Source organism: Amblyraja radiata, chromosome 18, assembly GCF_010909765.2.
Source record: "Amblyraja radiata isolate CabotCenter1 chromosome 18, sAmbRad1.1.pri, whole genome shotgun sequence".
NCBI classification, from domain to species: Eukaryota; Metazoa; Chordata; class Chondrichthyes; order Rajiformes; family Rajidae; genus Amblyraja; species Amblyraja radiata.
The window spans coordinates 31,915,301-31,932,490 of NC_045973.1; positions in this window are offsets into that span (position 1 = coordinate 31,915,301).

Genomic DNA, 17,190 nt, shown 5'->3' on the forward strand with positions numbered 1-17,190 from the left:
TGCTCAAGGGCGAGCGGAGAGGGGGAAGGAGCGGAGGCGAAAATGTTTCCAGCAGGATCTTTGGTTTAGAGTGGGTGGAGGACGGTAGGGGAGGGATGGAGGATGAGGGGGTTTGGGTGGGGGAGAAGTTTGATCAATCGATGAAGAGGGGTTTGGAGGTAGGGGAGGGATTGAGGGTAGGGGGTATTGATGAGGGGGGGGGCTTGAGTTATGTGAGTTATTGAGGATGGGGGGAGGGATTGAGTTATGTGAGTTATTGAGGGGGAGGGATTGAGGGTAGGGGGTATTGATGGGGGGCTTGAGTTATGTGAGTTATTGAGGGGGAGGGATTGAGGGTAGGGGGTATTGATGAGGGGGGGGGCTTGAGTTATTGAGGGGGAGGGATTGAGGGTAGGGGGTATTGATGAGGGGGAGGGATTGAGGGTAGGGGGTATTGATGAGGGGGAGGGATTGAGGGTAGGGGGTATTGATGAGGGGGGGCTTGAGTTATTGAGGGGGAGGGATTGAGGGTAGGGGGTATTGATGAGGGGGAGGGATTGAGGGTAGGGGGTATTGATGAGGGGGGGGCTTGAGTTATTGAGGGGGAGGGATTGAGGGTAGGGGGTATTGATGAGGGGGGGGCTTGAGGGTAGGGGGTATTGATGAGGGTTATTGAGGATGAGGGGGAGGGATAGAGATGAGAGGAAAGGAGTTGGGGAGAAGAGTTTGATGGTAGGGGAGGAGGGGGAGAGTGGTTCGCGGGGAGGGAATGAGGCAAAGGCAAAGGGGATTGAGAGTGAAAAGACAATAGTTGCAGGAGCAGGCCGTTCGGCCCTTCGAGCCATTCATTCACTGATGTGTTTAAGAAGGAACTGCAGATGCTGGAAAATCGAATGTACACAAAAATGCTGGAGAAACTCAGCGGGTGCAGCAGCATCTATGGAGCGAAGGAAATAGGCGACGTTTCGGGGCGAAAGAAAGGTTTCGACCCGAAGCGTTGCCTATTTCCTTCGCTCCATAGATGCTGCTGCACCCGCTGAGTTTCTCCAGCATTTTTGTGTACCCGCCATTCACTGATCATGGCTGATCATCCAGAATCAGTACCCCGTTCCTGCCTTCTCTCCATATCCCCTAACTGCTATCTTTAAGAGCTTTATCTAACACTTTCTTGAAAGCATCCAGAGAATTGGCCTCCACTGCCTTCTGAGGCAGAGAATTCCACAGATTAACAACTCTGTCCTAAATGGTTTACCCCTTAATCTCAAATCCCTGATTCTGGACTTCCCCCAACCCTCCTGCCTTTAGTGTGTCCAAACCCTTAATATATGTTTCAATAAGATCCCCTCTCATCCTTTCAATAAGATCCCCTCTCCTAAATTCCAGAGTATATATGCCCAGCCGCTCCATTCTATCAACATATGCCATCCCGCCAACCCGGAAATTAACTTCGTGAACCTACGCTGCACTCCCTCAATAGCAAGAATGTTCCTCAAATTTGGAGACAAAAACTGCGCACAATACTTCAGGTGTGGTCTCACTAGGGCCCTGTACAACTGCACAAGGACCTCTTGCTCCTATACTCAACTCCTCTTGTTATGAAGGCCAATGCTTTCTTCACTGCCTGCTGTACCTGCATGCTTACTTTCAGTGACTGATGAACAAGGACCCCAAAATCTCTTTGTACTTCCCCTTTTCCCAACATGACACCATTCAGATAATAATCTGCCTTCCTGTTTCTGCCAACAAAGTGGATAACCTCACATTTATCGACATTAAACTGCATCTGCCATGCATTCGCACACTGACCCAACCTGTCCAAGTCACCCTGCATCCTCCTAACAGTTCACACTGCCACCCAGCTTTGTGTCATCTGCAAATTTGCTAATGTTACTTTTAATCCCTTCATCTAAACCATTAATGTATATTGTAAATAGCTGCAGTCCCAGCACCAAGCCTTGCGGTACCCCATTAGTCACTGCCTGCCATTCTGAAAGGGACCCGTTAATCCCTACTCTTTGTTTCCTATCTGCCAACCAATTTTCTATCCATGTCAGTACCCTACCCCCAATACCATGTGCTCTAATTTTGCCCACTAATCTCCTTTGTGGGACCTTATCAAATGCGTTCTGAAAGTCCAGATACACTACATCCACTGGCTCTCCCTTGTCCATTTTGCTAGTTACATCCTCAAAAAATTCCAGAAGATTAGTCAAGCATGATTTCCCCTTTATAAATCCATGCTGACTTGGACCAATCCTGTTACTGCTATCCAAATGTGCCGCTATTGCATCTTTTATAATTGACTCCAGCATCTTCCCCACCACCGATGTTAGGCTAACTGGTCTATAATTCCCTGTTTTCTCTCTCCCGCCTTTCTTAAAAAGTGGGATAACATTAGCTACCGTCCAATCCACAGGAACTGATCCTGAATCTATAGAACATTGGAAAATGATCACCAATGCATCCACGATTTCTTAGAGCCACTTCCTTAAGTACCCTGGGATGCAGACCATCAGGCCCTGGGGATTTATCAGCCTTCATTCCCATCAGTCTACCCAATACCATTTCCTACCTAATGTGAATTTCCTTCAGTTCCTCTGTCACCCTCGATCCTCTGGCCACTAGTTCATCAGGGAGATTGTTTGTGTCTTCCTTAGTGAAGACGGATCCAAAATACCTGTTCAACTCGTCTGCCATTTCCTTGTTCCCCATAAAATATTCACCTGTTTCAGTCTTCTAGGGTTCAACCTTGGTCTTAACTAATTTTTTCCTCTTCACATACCTAAAGAAGCTTTTACTATCCTCCCTTATATTCTTGGCTAGCTTACTTTCGTACCTCATCTTTTCTCCCCATATTGCCTTTTTAGTTATCTTAGGTTGCTCTTTAAAAGTTTCCCAATCCTCTGAATTCCCGCTCATCTTTGCTAGAATATACTTCTTCTCTTTGATTTTTATACTGTCCCTCACTTCGCTTGTCAGCCCCTACTCCCCTTGGAATCTTTCTTCCTCTTTGGAATGAACTGTTCTTGCACCTTCTGAACTATTCCCAGAAATACCTGCCATTGTTGTTCCACTGTCACCCTACTAGGGTATCTTTCCAGTCAACTTTGGCCAGCTCCTCTCTCATGGCTCCATAGTCCCCTTTGTTTAATTGTAATACTGACACTTCCGATTTTCCCTTCTCCCTTTCAAATTGAAGATTAAAACTTATCATATTATGGTCACTACCTCCTAATGACTCCTTTACCTTGAGTTCCCTTATCAAATCAGGTTCATTACACAACACTAAATCCAGAATTGCCTTCTCCCTGGTAGGCTCCAGTGCAAGCTGATCTAAGAATCCATCTCTCTTATCCCTTCTCGAACTTTCCTTCCCATCAATTCGGGAGTCTTTTGCAACTTTTCCTGTACTCAATTCCCCTTTAACTCCATCTTTAAACTCCCAATTTGTCAATCCCTCCCCCCCCCACTATTTTGTTTAAACCCACACGTGTAGCACTAGCAAAGCTGCCTGCCAGTACGTTGGTCCCCCTCCAGTTAAGGTGTAACCCGTCCCTTTTGTACAGGTCACCCCTACCCCAGAAGAGATCCCAGTGGTCTATAAATCTAAATCCATGCTCCAGACCCCCAGCCACACATTCACATCCCCAATCTCCCTGTTCCTGCCCTCACTAGCACGAGGTACTGGAAGATATGAATTGTAAGGACGTGCAACATGCTGAAAAACTCTGTGCCATGTATGATGTTATTGTGAAATGTCTCAATGCTTCCAGTGATCCCTTTTGTAAAAGTAAATGTAAGGTACCCAACATCAGACGTGGGTGGAATGAGTTTGTGGCTGAGCAGTACGCTGAGGCAAGAGAGGCCTTTAGACTCTGGTCATAGGCAGGTAGGCCTAGACAGGGGGTATTGCTAGATATGAAAAAATGCACAAATGCTAGAGTTAAGTATGCACTTCGTTTTATTAAAAAAAATGAAAACACAATGAGAGCAGACTCGCTTGTCAGGAAGCTACAGAATAACAACCTTACTAACTTCTGGAAAGAGGTCAAAGCAATGAATAACAGTAAAACACCCCTACCGTCTGACATTGAAGGTGTTAGTAGCCCAGAAAAAATAGCTGAGAGTTGGCGTGAGCACTACCGTAACCTTTTTAACTGTGTTAAAAGTAACCCAGTTATAATCAATCATGAACATATTGATCTCTCTGTAGATATGGTAGTTAGGGCAGCTGATGTCTATGATGCCATTAACATGTTGGATAACAACAAAGCCTGCGGTATGGACTGCATTACTGCAGAACATCTAAAATATGCCAGCTATAAGCTCTGCCCTTTGCTTTCCATGTGCTTTAATGGTTGTCTGGTTCATGGTGTCCTGCCAAATGCTATTATGTCTGTAATGTTAGTGCCTGTGCTTAAAGATAAGGCTGGTAAGCTCAACAGTATTGATAATTACCGACCTATTGCATTAGCCAGTATCTTATCTAAAGTACTGGAGAGAATACTGTTGACAAAGCTAGAAATGTATGTCCTTACTACTGACAATCAGTTTGGGTTCAAAAGAAAACATGGAACTGACCTGTGTATCTATGCTCTTAAAGAGATTGTGTTCAGGTACACAAGCCTGAATTCATCTGTATTTCTATGTTTTATTGATGCGTCCAAGGCATTTGATAGAATTAATCATGAACAATTGTTTGTAAAATTGCTAGATAGAGGTGCCCCTAAATTCTTAGTGAGAATTTTAGTGTTTTGGTATGCCCATCAAACGTTTCAGGTTAAATGGGACAATGTTGTATCTGCTCCATTCTGTGTTAGTAACGGAGTGCGGCAAGGAGGAATTTTGTCTCCTATTTTATTTAATGTTTATATGGATGAATTGTCAAATCAGTTAAATAGGTTAAAAACTGGCTGCCTTGTGGGCAACACTATTGTTAATCATCTTATGTATGCAGACAACCTGGTCCTGCTCTGTCCATATAGTGCTGGGCTGCAGCAGATGCTGAAGGTGTGCTCTCAGTATGGCCTTGATTATGACATAAAGTATAACGCTAAGAAAAGCCGCATAATGATAGTTAGAAGCGCTGAGGACAGGAAATCAACTTTTCCGACCTTTTATTTGTCAGACAGTCCTCTTGCTGTGTGTGAGGAAATTAAATACCTAGGTCATGTCATATCCGATGACTGGACGGATGACAAAGACCTCTACCGACAGCGCTGTAAAATTTATCTTATAGCTAACATGCTTATAAGGAAGTTTTCTATGTGCTCTGACTCTGTGAAGTGTTCCCTGTTCAGAACCTACATCACACCGTTATATACTGCTCAATTGTGGTCTAATTATAAGAAAAAGAGTATGCAGAGGCTTAAGGTAGCATACAATGATGCAATGAGGTTGCTACTTCGTGTCCCTAGGTGGCATAGTGCCAGTCAATTGTTTGTGTCCACTAGAGTGCCAACCTGTGAGGCACTCTTAAGACAGCTGATGTTTAGTTTTATGTGTCGCCTGGACAAGTCAGAGAACCACATAATTGAAGCCCTAGTCAGCCCTCTGAAAAGCTGTTATAGATTCACTTCTAGGCTAAGACGGCATTGGTGCAATAGCTTGTATATCTTATAGGCTAATATGCAATTTTTAATATATTTTTGTATCTCCTTATACTGTTTGATGTGTTATATGGACCTGTGTCTGAAATAAAGCTTTAATAATAATAATAAATCCAGAGATAACACCCTAGAAGTCCTGCTTTTCAGTCTTCAACCTAATTCTCTAAATTCGCATTGCAGAACCTCCTTTCTCTACTTCCCGACATCGTTTGTGCCCACGTGCACAACTACTGCCAGCTGTTCACCTTCCCTCTTAAGGATGTTCTGAAGTCAGTTTGTGGTATCTTGAATCCTGGCACCAGGGAGGCAACAGACCATCCTCAAGTCTCGCCTGCTGCCACAGAATCTCCAGTCCGCACCTCGGACTATGGAGTCACCCACCACTATAGCTCTGCCTGACGTTCGTCTCCAGTTGAGTCTCATCACTAGGATTGGAGTCACCGACCTGTCCGCCGCTTGGACTGGAAGTGTCATCTGCCCCGACAGCTCCCCAAAGGGTGTACCTGTTTTCATTTGGCACAACCACTGGGGTCTCTTGCACTCCCCTTTCTCCATGTCACCCACCTTCGCTCTTCCTGTATCCTTGGACAACCTCACTGTAGGTCGTGTCCACGAAACTCTCGTTGTCCCGGATGGCCTGGAGGTCATCCAGCTGCTTCTCCAGTTCCCCAACACGTCCATTCTTTTCTATATCTCTCCCTCCTTGTTGTGAGAAGCATGGCCTGTTTTGGAGGGTGAGGGAGTAGAATTGAGGAGAGGGCCAGGATGAAACAGAGGGATGAACGTGGGGATGACAATGAGAGGGAGCAATAAGATGGTAATGTGTGGAAGGAATGTCGGGGTGCTAAGTCAACTACAGCCCCCCTTGGTTAATGGGCGATTGGAGAAGGGGTTACAAGGTAACAATAGCATATGGAACAAATGATAATGTGGTCTTGTTATAATTTATCCTGTACACTGTGGACAGCTTGATTTTAATCATGTACAGTCTTTTCGCTGACTAGATGGTATGCAACGAAAAGCTTTTCATTGTACCCTGGTACGCGTGACAATAAGCTAAACCATTCTAATGGTGAGAATAGAATGAGATAAGGGAGACATGTTTGGGGGTGAGAGGACATGTTGAAACTATAGAGAATAAAGGGCAAAATAGTGTTGGGGTTTGATCGGAAGGGACGGAGCTCTATGGTAGTGTGGGTTGTGTTACAGGGAAGTGAAGTGAAGGGAAGATGGTAGTGGCCTTCTGAGTTGAGTGACTTGGGATTTAAGTTAAACTTTAGTGACTAGAGCACACAACAATATATTACAATAGCACATCACTGTTAAGAGTTATTCTTTGGATAAGTGCAGAATAAGAAAATTTGCTGTTTGGTCCAACACATCCTTTGGACTTTAGTGATACAGTGCATAAACAGACTGGTTCGGCCCACTGAGTCTGCCTGGTCCAGCGATCACCTCTCCAATCTGCTTCTTCTTCTTCTTGCGTATGGCGTGCACAGCCTAAAGTTGTAAGACAACTTGTTCTGTTTGATCTTCCGTTTGTGCACGCCAGGTTGATTGCATTCGTCAAAACAGGCTGGACCACGTGAAGGTTGAAATCTCCCACCCCACCCCTCCAATAATACTATCTTACACACTAGGAACAATTTGACAATTTTTACTGAAGACAATTATCCTGCAAACCTTTACATCTTGGAATGTGGGAGGAAACCAGAGCATCCAGAGAAAACAAGCAGTCACAGGGAGAGCATACAAACTCCATACAGACAGCACCCATAGTCAGGATTGAAGAGTCAGTAGCTGTTGTGGGGGGAGGGGGGGGGGGGGGGTGGAGGGGAATACAGAGAAACCAAATTATGGGCTCAACTTCAAACAGCGACAAGTCTTTTCCCCTCACAGATGCTGCTCGGTCTGTACAGTTTGTTTTTAACTGCAAGCTATCTTGGGGTATGCTGAAAGGGATATTAAAGATTTTTTAGAAATGTAAATCCTGCAGAATTAATGCTTTGTATTCAGCCTTCCCACCCGCAAGCTGGCTATGCAGTCTTTTCTTGGACTACATTGCTGATACAATTGCATTCAGATTTAAGCTTGACCAGTCAATGAGCCCTGTACCACTGCACTTCACTGAGATCAGAAATCAGACCAGCATCATTCTGAGCTTCAGCCCTGACTTGGATTACAAACATGTGCTCAATGCAGGCTCAGTACAACAAACAAAGGGCAGAAGGCTACTTGTTTATTACACTTTTTTTACACTCCATGTGGCAATTCATTTCAATAGAAGGTCAGGGATTACAGGTTTACAAATAAAATATAAACAAGCTCGACAGTCGAAAATCAGAAACCGGATGCATTTATAACTAGAGCGAAAAGATTAAAAACATAGTGACTTGTAACCATAACAACTGCTGTGAAAGTTGAAGCTGATTCATCCCTGCGCTTGGGCATTCGATTTTAGTTGGTTGCTATGGGGCTGTTTTGTTCCAACCAGGTTTCAATGCATAGAATGTTATTTTGTTGGATAGTTTCTGAATAATTCAGCTCCCCATTTTTACAGTAAAAAAACACAAGGTCTTTGATTGTGTTCGTAATTAAATAAAACTTCTGAGAGTGCTTCACAGCAATGGAAAAAAAATAACTGAAGGCAAAGAAAGAATAAATAAAGTTCAATGGTGTTGACCAAACACAGATAATTATATTAAATAATTGGATTTCTGTATCTGGAGGCTCTAAACATACCTGTCATGGTTGTGGTATTAATACTAACTCATATTACTGCTTGAAATTGCCCAGAAATTTGCCCTTGGTCTGCACTCCTAAAAAATGCATTATAGTAATAGCTATACTTCTCTTTTGAAATTCCGTGCGGTTCATGTTTACAGAATGAAATTTAGCAAGAAGAGCATAGCCAAGATTGATTTATTATTGCCACGTGTATCGAGGTACAGTGAAAAGCTTTGTTTTGCATGATCATACTATAAAAATATGTACAATCAAATCAAACTCAAATTTAATAGATAGTGCAGAGAGAAGAATACAGAGTGCAGAATATTATTCACATCGTTGTAATGCACCAGTTCCATAGACAAAGTTCAATGTCTGCAATGGGCTGGTACCCTGGCTTACTAAGGCTGAGATATATAGAATTTTGATTAGTACAGGTATCAGGGGTTATGGGGAGAAGGCAGGAGAATGGGGTTAGGAGGGAGAGATAGATCAGCCATGATTGAATGGCGGAGCAGACTTGATGGGCCAAATGGCCTAATTCTGCTCCAATCACTTATGACCTTACGGTAGGACTTTTTCAGAAGCCTTATAACAGAGACAAAGAAGCTGTTCCTGCGTCTTGTGGCGTGCAGTTTCAAGCTTCTGTATCCTCTGTCCGAAAGAGCAGGGAGAAGAAAGAGTGACCAGTGTGGGGCAAATTTGATTATGTTTGCTGCTTTTCCGTGGCATTGTGAAGTGTAGATGGAGTCAATAATAATATCCCATATTTGCAGCTATTCTCCAGGGATCAATCTCAAGCCAAGTACACTACTGTCAGGATCTTTTCCCCAGGGTGGAAATGTCAAGGACTAGAGGGCATAAGTTTAGGTGAGAGGAGCAAAGATGTGTGGGGCAATTTTTTCAATACAGAGGGCGGTGGGTGCCTGGGACACGCTCCAGGGGTGGCGATTGGGGCAAGATACGATGGTGGTGTTTAAGAGGCTTTTAGAAAGGCACATGGATGTAGAGGGATGTGGATGCAGGCAGAGCAGATTAGTTCAATGTGGCATCATGTTCAGCAGAGGCATAGTGGGCCAAAGGGATTGTTCCTGTGCTACACTGTTCTATCTTCTTGCAGGATTCTCTGAGAAAAGTGAATAGATCTTTATCTTTCGTTATAAATCGCAAAGTTGGAAAGTTGAAATAAAAACTAGGAATGCTGAGAATACTCGGCATGGTAGGCAGCAACTATAGAGAGAGGATAATAATAATAATACATTTTATTTATGGGCGCCTTTCAAGAGTCTCAAGGACACCTTACAAAAATTTAGCAGGTAGAGGAAAAACATGTAAGAGGAATTAAATAAATAGTAGAGACATGACTAGTACACAAAGTAAAGACAGAATACAATTCAAAACACAATATGAGGCAATTAATGCACAGATGAAAAGGGAGGGGGACGTGGGGCTAAGGATAGGCAGAGGTGAAGAGATGGGTCTTGAGGCGGGACTGGAAGATGGTGAGGGACACGGAATTGCGGATCAATTGGGGGAGGGAGTTCCAGAGCCTGGGAGCTGCCCTGGAGAAGGCTCTGTCCCCAAAACTGCGGAGGTTGGACTTGTGGACGGAGAGGAGACCGGCTGATGTGGATCTGAGGGACCGTGAGGGTTGGCAGGGGGAGAGGAGGTCAGTGAGATATGGGGGGGCCAGATGGTGGAGGGCTTTGTAGGTGAGGATCAGGATTTTGTAGGTGGTCCGGTGGGAGATGGGAAGCCAGTGAAGTTGTTTGAGGACTGGAGTGATGTGATGCCAGGATTTGGTGTGGGTGATGCGTCAGGCGGCTGCGTTCTGGATCAGTTGGAGTCGGTTGATGTAGGTGGAGCTGATGCCCATGAGAAGTGAGTTGCAATAGTCCAGTCGGGAGGAGATGAAGGCATGGATGAGTCTTTCAGCAGCGGGAGGTGTGAGAGAGGGTCTGAGTTTGGCGATGTTGCGGAGATGAAAGAAGGAGGTTTTAATGACATGGCGGATTTGAGGCTCAAGGGAGAGGGTGGAATCAAAGATCACGCCAAGGTAGCGGGCCTGGGGAGATGGGGAGACAGTGGTGCCATCGATGGTGAGAGTGGGGTTATTGATTTTGCTGAGTGTGGCTTTGGAGCCTATGAGGAGGAATTCTGGCTTATCGCTGTTGAGTTTGAGGAAGTTATGTTGCATCCAGGTTATTATAGCTGACAAACAGGAGTTGATATGGGAGAGGGGGGGGGGGGGGTTGTGGGGGGATTTGGTGCCGAGGTAGATCTGGATGTCATCGGCGTAACAGTGGAAGTCCAGGTTGAAGTGGCGGAGTATCTGACCAAGGGGGAGGATGTAGATGATGAAGAGGAGGGGGCCGAGTACGGAGCCTTGGGGAACGCCTTGAGTGACTGTGGCTGTAGCAGAGGTGTGGTTGTGGAGAGAGATGAAGTGGGCTCTGTTGGAAACGTAGGAACGGAGCCAGCTGAGTGCAGAGACTTCAATGCCGAGGTCTTTGAGTCTGGTGAGCAGGATGTTGTGGTTCACTGTATCGAAGGCTGCTCTCAGGTCGAGGAGGATGAGGATGTTGAGGGAACCAGTGTCAGCAGTGAGGAGGTCGTTGAGGACTTTGAGGAGAGCAGTTTCTGTGCTATGGAGGGGGCGAAAGCCAGATTGGAGGGGTTCAAGTAGGTTATACGCAAGGAGGTGGGAATGAAGTTGCGACGCAACGATACGCTCCAGGGTTTTTGAAAGAAAGGGGAGGTTTGAGATTGGGCGATAGTTAATGAGAGAGGAGGGATCAAGACCAGGTTTCTTTAAGATTGGTGTGACAGCAGCAGTTTTGAAAGCGGAGGGGACAATTCCTTGGGACAATGAGGAGTTGAAGAGATTAGTGAGGTAGGGGCAGAGAACGGGGAGGCAGGACTTCAGCAGGGGAGTGGGGAGAGGGTTGAGGGAGCAGGTAGTGGGTTTGGAAGAGCTGATGAGTTTGGAGATTTCAATAGGGGTGACCAGGTCAAACTGGGAGAGGAAGCAGTGTGGAGGAGGGGTAAGGAGGTCAGTGGAGATGTTGAAAGGAGGGGCCTTGGTAGGTGTTGGAGTAGATGCTGGGGAGTCGGGTACAGGGGATAAAGATTGATAGATGGTGCTGATTTTATCAGCGAAAAAGTGGAGGAATGAGTTGCAGAGATCCGGAGTAGAGGTAGGGAGAGTGTTTGCTTGAGGCTTGAGGAGATTGCCCACTGTGGAGAAGAGGGTTCTGTGGTTTAGGCAGGGATCAGTGAATATGGAGGAGAGGTAGGCAGATTTTGCAGCAATGAGGGCATCTTTGTAATCAGTGAGGTGGAGTTTGTAAGCTTCAAGGTGGACTGTGAGAGATGATTTATTTGTGAGTCGTTCAAGTCGGCGACCAGTCTGTTTCAGTTTACGAAGTGCAGGTGTGTACCAGGGTGAAGATGTGTTGAAAGTTACGGTTCTTGTTTTGAGGGGGGCCATAGTGTTAAGGGAGGTAGACAAGGTGGAGTTGAGATGGTTTGTGAGATCATCAGAAGAGATGGGGGCTGAGTCCAGGGGGAGAGTGGTGGAGAAGAGGTCAGAGAGATGGAGGGGATCAATGCATTTTAGATTACGGAAGGTGATTTCTCGGAGGAAGCGGGGGCGAGGTGTCGGAGAAGGGATGGTGGACCGTATAAGCTTATGATCAGTGAGGGGGAAGAGGCATGGATGGAGGTCGAGTACCGGTTGATTTGTGGAGCAGACTAGGCCAAGGATGTGACCTTCGTCATGGGTGGGAAAGGTGACGTGCTGAGTGAGAGAGAAGTTGTCAAGTAAAAAGGCGAATTCAGATGCGAGCTTGCAGGTGGGGGAGTCCATGTGAATATTTAAGTCACCAAGTAGCAGCAGACGTGGGGAGAGGGATGAGGCAAGTGTGAGGAGTTCAGTGAAGTCAAATAGGAAGGAGGGGTTTGGTTTAGGTGGCCGGTAAATGAGGATGACTGTCATGGAGGAAAGGGTTTTGAAGGCGAGGAATCCAAATTATGCTACTGGGGGGAAGGTGAGTTCAGGATCAACGTTTACCTCTGTGGTCAATGACCTTTCATCAGAGCATTGAAATGTAATTGACGTGAAATATTACCTCTCCATAGATGCTGCCTGACCTGCAGAGTGTTTCCAACACACTCTGTTTTTTTATTACTTTTGCTCTCTTCTCGGAACTTCACTTTATCAACAATATTGTAAACATTGGGGGTATTCTCAAATAAGATGTGATATATCCTTCCACAGGCTGTGAGGCTGCTAAACAGTCATTCCACCTGATTCTGCTGCTTTTGCACTGACAATTTAATAACTGGCACTGAGTAATAACGCTGGCACTGGCTCAGGTCACTTAAATCAGCTGCCCTGGACATTTTATGACTTTTTTTTTTTTAATTGTATTTTAATGTTGCTTTTTTACCTGCACTTTTTTTAAAAACTATTCGTACTGTTTTTTATCAGGAACTGGATTGTTTTTATTTATGTGTGAAATGTTTAAGTTTTTATGTGCGATGCTCCGGTATTCCCTGAGAAACGTCTTCTCATTTTGCACTGTACAATTTGTTGCTTTGCATGATGACAATAAAGAATGATGATGATGATCTCTGATTTATCTATAGATTCTTGTGGAATTTGTTTGCAACCATACCTTGGTGATTATTCTTCGATTCCTGGGCAATCTTGAAAGGCTGGTGACTAGAGTTAAGAAGGATTACTGAGGAGGCAATAAAACACTCAGTAAGTTGACCAGCATCTGTGGAGGGAAATAAATTGTTGACATTTCAGGTTGAGACCCTGCATCAGGACTCATTTGCTGAGGAGCAAGCTGCAATCTGTCAGGCCCACGTTGGAAAAGTTGATGTTCAGGAATGATTTTGGTGTGTTGTCAATCATTAGTATTAGCTTGTCAAGGAATCACATCCCTTCCATTGCCCCAGCTTCTACCATCAAAAATATCACCACCAAGATAGTAGAACAGAATGAATCAGCTATCTTTAAGTGACAGTAACGACTCTGTCCCCTATCCAGTGATGGACAAGTGGCTTAAAACCATCTTACATCTTAAAAAAAGAAACTAAAAAATGCAGGATCATTTCAACTGTCGTGCTCAAATCTGTTCTTAATAATGAAAAATATATGAGAAATCATTTAAAAATAGATACTGTGGTCTTTGCGGTTGCATTATTAGTGCTATTCTACACATCATTCCTTAGCTGACAGCTTTTAAGAGACAGTTATGGGTCAAACATGGGCAAGTGGGAGTAGTTTAGATGCAGCATATCAATTGACATGGATGGGTTGCGCCAAAGGGCCTGTTTCCGTGCTCTATGACTCTGACTCAATGACACAGGTTGTCATAAAACTTGTGGTGGATGTTTGCATCATTTCAAGTATTTATTTCCTATTTCTATTTCATTCTGCCTCAATACATTTTTGCTCATTCACTGAATAAATTCAACCCTTGCTGGGAATTTTCTCAAAGTTTGATGCCGTATTATTGACGTTCTCCATTCAATAGACAGATGATAGATGCATAGAGTTCTGCAGTTGACATTGCCTGGGAGAAACATACAGTACACATCTCATGTAACCTTGGTGTTGTGGAATTCTTGGAGGAATTCTTGGATCATGTTCTATAATTTGGCCTATTTTATTCCTGCAACTTTAGGTTTTGGTTTATTGTTGTCACGTGTTCTGAGGTACAATGAAAGGCTTTGTTTTGCATGCTATCCATTCAAATGAGATATTATAGATGAATGATCGGAGCCAAATACAGGCAGGTGGGACTAGCGTAGATGAGGCATCTTGGTCGGCATGGAGAAGTTGGCCCGAAGGTCCTGTGTCCATGCTGTATGACCATGGCTCTCATTACAATCAAACCAAATTCAAGTACAATAGGTAGAGAGAGAAGGGAAAGATACAGTGTGCAGAATATTGATGAGCGTACTGAAGGTGAGAATATTGGTGAGGTTTGCCGGGCTTTGCTGAGACACAATGGAATGAATGCTACAGTTTGAAGGCGTGGGCAATAGGCAGGCCACTCATCCTGCAGCCTTCTCTCCTTCATGGTTTTTCTGCACTGACCTCATCTGCATCTACCATTCATGGCTCTGCTCCTAAACAAGTCCAACCTAAGTCAGCATGGCCCTCCCACAGCCAGATCCCTCGTAGTTCATCTAGATTGAAATGTAAAGTATGAAAACTCGTTTAGCTTGATGGACAAATGATGCAGAGCATCTTGCAATATGGTGACACAGCAGGACTTCCTTCATTGGAGTAGGATGTTTCAAAATTCTTCTGCAGCAGGAGTTGCTTTACAGTCATCATTCCCTTTCCTGTTTCAGTGCAAATCACACCTGGTGGGACATATCCAAAGGCAGATTTAATTTGTTCACTTCCCAGAGGGAAGCCTGTGACCTTTTTGAAATTGTTTTTATGCATCAATACCACCTATTCCCTGCGTACTTGGGTTCAATCCTCAAACCGATACTGGTGTTGTGACTCCATCACCAAAGGCAAACCTCCTGCAGAGTTGTGCTCCTACTTCCTCTCCAGGACTTTCAGATGTCATTTTATTGTTTAATGTGATAAGTGAAGGGGAAGAACAATTATTAGGACTGAAGGCAATCTTATACGCAAGCAGGGCGCTTCAGCATATAACACAGAGATTCCATTTTGCAAACGTACTAACTTCAGCTTGAATTCACTCTCCTTATGTCACTTTTCCATTCATACACCTGAGATGCAACACTTGCTCTTTTACTATGTTCCTTCCCACCATCCAGGGACCGAAGCAATCCTTTCAATGAAGCAGCGATTCACAAGCACTTCTCTGCGCACCACACCATTCTCCGACATTTCCGCCACCTGCCATGTGATCCCACCACCAGTCACATATTCCCATCCCCACCACTGGAGACCATTCCCTACACTAGGTTCACTCAGTCTTTCCCACCAAAACCTCCCCCCTCCCCCGTACCTTCCCCTGCAAAGGCAGGAGATGTAACACCTGTCCCTTATACCTCCTCCCTCGCCTCCATCCAGGGACCCCAGCTGTCCTTCCAGGTAAGGCAGAGGTTCACATGCAGTTTCTCTAACATTTCCTGCATTCGGTGCTCCCGATGTGACCTCCTTTACATCGGTAAGTCCAAATGTAGACTAGACGACCGTTTCACCGAACATTTGCGTTCGGTCTGCTAGAGCCTGCCGGATCTCCCGTTGCATACCCATACTCACCTTCCTGTCATGGGCCTCAGCCATTGTCAGAGTGAGGCCACATGCAAACTGAAGGAACAGCACCGCATATTTTGCTTGGGCAGCTTGCAACCCAACAGTAGGAACATCCAATTTTACATAACACCCTTCATTTCCCCCTCGCCTCTCTGCTTTAATCTCATTTATCTCACTATCCTGCCCCCACCCTATTTGTCCCACTGCCTTTACTTTTCACTCATCTTTCACTCTTCTCCTTATCTTAAACTGTTTTGTCACCATTTTTATTTCTAGCCTTTGTCCACCCATTTGCCAATCAATACATTCCTCATCTGCATCCAACTATCACTTGCTCGGCTTTGTCCTGCCTCACCTATCTTTTGACTTTCGAAATACAGCATAGAAACAGGCCATTTGGCCCACCGAGTCGGTGCTGACCAGCGATCACTCCGTACACTAGCACTATTCTACACACTAGGGACAATTTACAATTTATGGAAGCCAATTAGCCAACAAACCTGTACATCTTTGGAGCGTGGGAGGAAACCGGAGTACCTGGAGAAAACCCATGCAATCACAGGGACACAGACAGTACCTGCAGTCAGGATTGAAGCCTGGTATCTGGCACTGTAAGGTAGCAGTTCTACCGCTGTGCCACTGTGCAGCTCCAAATGATCTATCTACTGTATCACTTGCCTGGCTTTGTCTCGCCCCTCCCCTCTTCCAGCTTCCCCCTTCTTCCCCCACCACTATTAGTCTGAAGAAGGGTCCCGACCCAAAACCTCACTTATCCATGTTCTCCTGAGATGCTGCCTGACCTGCTGAGTTACTCTGGCACTGTGATATTTTCTGTAAACTAACATCTGCAGTTACCTGCGTCTTCTTGTGCTACCACGAACTTGTATCTGTGTACTTTTGCACTGGTACCTTTTAGGCACAGACCTCTTCAGTTTTAGTTTGGTTTAAAGATACAGTATCGACACAGGCCCAGTTTCACGCTCTCTCACTTTCACACCCGACACACTAGGGACAATTTACAGAAGCCAATTCACCTACAAACCCACACATCTTTTGATGTGGTAGAAAACTGGTGCACCTGGAGAAAACCATGTGGTCACAGGAAGAATGTGCAAACTCCTGACAGCATCTGAGGTCAGGATCCAACGTGGGTCTCTGGCGCTGTGAGGCAGCAGCTTTACCGCTGCGCCACCATGCCCTGGACACCGGTGGACATTTGTGATATACGTGTGATTTGTGTAATTTAAGAGCAATGTATCTGTAATTTGTTCAATTTATATTTGTGTGTGTCAGTATCGTAGAAACCTAGGAAAATAGGTGTAGGAATAGGCCATTCGGCCCTTCGAGCCAGCTGATCATGGCTGATCATCTAAAATCAGTACCCTGTTCCTGCTTTTTCCCCCACATCCCTTGATTCTTTTAGCCCTAAGAGCTAAATCTCTTTCTTGAAAACATCCAGTGAATTGGCCTCCACTGCTTTCTGTGGCAGAGAATTCCACAGATTCACAACTCTCTGGGTGAAAAAGTTTTTCCTCACCTCAGTCCTAAGTGGCCTTCTTCAACTTTATTCTTTAATTATTTTATTAAAGTTTTATTCTTAAACTGTGACCCCTG